This window comes from Apium graveolens, chromosome 8, assembly GCF_009905375.1.
Source record: "Apium graveolens cultivar Ventura chromosome 8, ASM990537v1, whole genome shotgun sequence".
Taxonomy (NCBI): domain Eukaryota; kingdom Viridiplantae; phylum Streptophyta; class Magnoliopsida; order Apiales; family Apiaceae; genus Apium; species Apium graveolens.
In genome coordinates this window covers 214,809,221-214,811,074 of record NC_133654.1, presented here as the reverse complement: position 1 = coordinate 214,811,074, position 1,854 = coordinate 214,809,221, and positions in this window count along the sequence as shown.

The window sequence follows — 1,854 nt, the reverse complement described above, 5'->3', positions numbered from 1 at the left end:
AGTCTTTGAATCCACAATTTAAAAGTTATTACAACCCAAAATGATTACTTGATAAATTTACAGTTAATTGCCATTATCTGCCACAAGTTATAATTATACATAATTGATTCTCAAAAGTAGATGGTCTGATCTACAATAGATCTACCTCTGCAGCTATAGCAGCTACAACATCAACGGGAAGACGCGGGACGCTTCCCACGCGCTTGCGCTGGGTCTGCTGGAGTCTGGCCATCTTTCATAATTGTTGTTGTATGATGAAGAAATAAAGCAAGGGTGAGCAGCAAGCCCACCAAAATAATATGTATAATGATTAATAGTATATGAGCCTACTCATAATACTCATGAAAGTCTTGGTCAAAAGAAATGAACCAAGTTTGATATCTTAATGCGATGAAGTCGCAAAATATTCAGTATATTTACATATATACTTTTCAAAATATTGGAAGTCCTCTTCCATGCATAATATACACAAAGTCCCAGTGTATAACTGTATAAAAAAATATCGTTGCAAGGTGATCTTATATATCTAACCTTGTCTCAACGTTTTTATGAAAATCTTTGTCATTCATAAGACAATTATTAATTAGATATAAGTTTAAAAGATGAGGTTACCAAATACCCCAATATACTTATATCTTTCCCAATACCACTTGAACTACCACCGTTCAAGTTACAATCAGTTTCAAAAGTTCATCACATAGATGAGACTACAAGACAAGATTTGAATAGATTCAATCTTTGAAATATTATTGAATGAAATAAAGTTACGAGATACTTTATTTAGTCCCGATATATATATATATCCACATATATATATCTCTTAAACATTTCCTGGAACCTCTGTTATGTAAAGTATGAACAGAGTTTGAAACATCCAATAAATTTTGGAAAGGAAAAGAATTTTGGCATAAACCAGATATCTTGCTGATCAGGCAAAGATACCAATAAGTAACCTTTTCTACTGTAGATGGATGAATTCCTCACCGGTCATCACCCTGGCCGCATTAGGACCTCGCGCTAGACCGTTACCCGGCCCCTCACGCGTTGATGGACTGCCACCCAGCCACTTACACTTTCATAGACCGTACCCCGGCATGTCGCTTATGCCGACTCAATTAGATGGGCTTACTTCCCGAACATTGGGCAAGTAATCAATTCATTTACCAAAACTGCAACCTCGTTGCGAATATAAAACACATCACAGAGCCGGATTCCCCAGGTTTTGAGCGAGTATTTAAATCCCCTTAAAAAGGAAGATCTTAAATATAAAAATGAGTTTTGGGATCCGCTCTAACTTTTAAAAATCATTTTGAAGACTCGAAAACACTTTAAAGAGTGTTTGGAGTAAAGCTGATTTAATGAAGTAAATCAGTCCCCATATATTAAAAAATATCTGAATATTATTATTTAAATAATATTCCCATAAAGAATAATCTTTATAAAAATAATTGAAGTAGAAGTATTAAAACTTATACTTGAAACGAGTATTAAATAACCAAAGATATACTTATATGAAAGTACTATCTTTATTTGAATAATCGAAAATAAGTTTGATTATTTACACCTTATTCTTTAATAAAATAAAGAACAAATCTCAGCAAATAATCGGAGTCATAGATCCTCAAATGAATATTCAAAAATATTCATTAAATAATATAAACCGAGTCATAAGCCCTCGAATGAATATTCAAATATTATTCAAATAATAAAATAAAAGGAGTCATAAGTCCTCGAATCAATATTCGAAATAATATTCAATAATAAAATAAAGGAGTCATAAGTCCTCAGATGAATATTCGAAATAATATTCAATTATAAAATAAAGTTAAAGTTATCGAATAAACCTTATTCGAT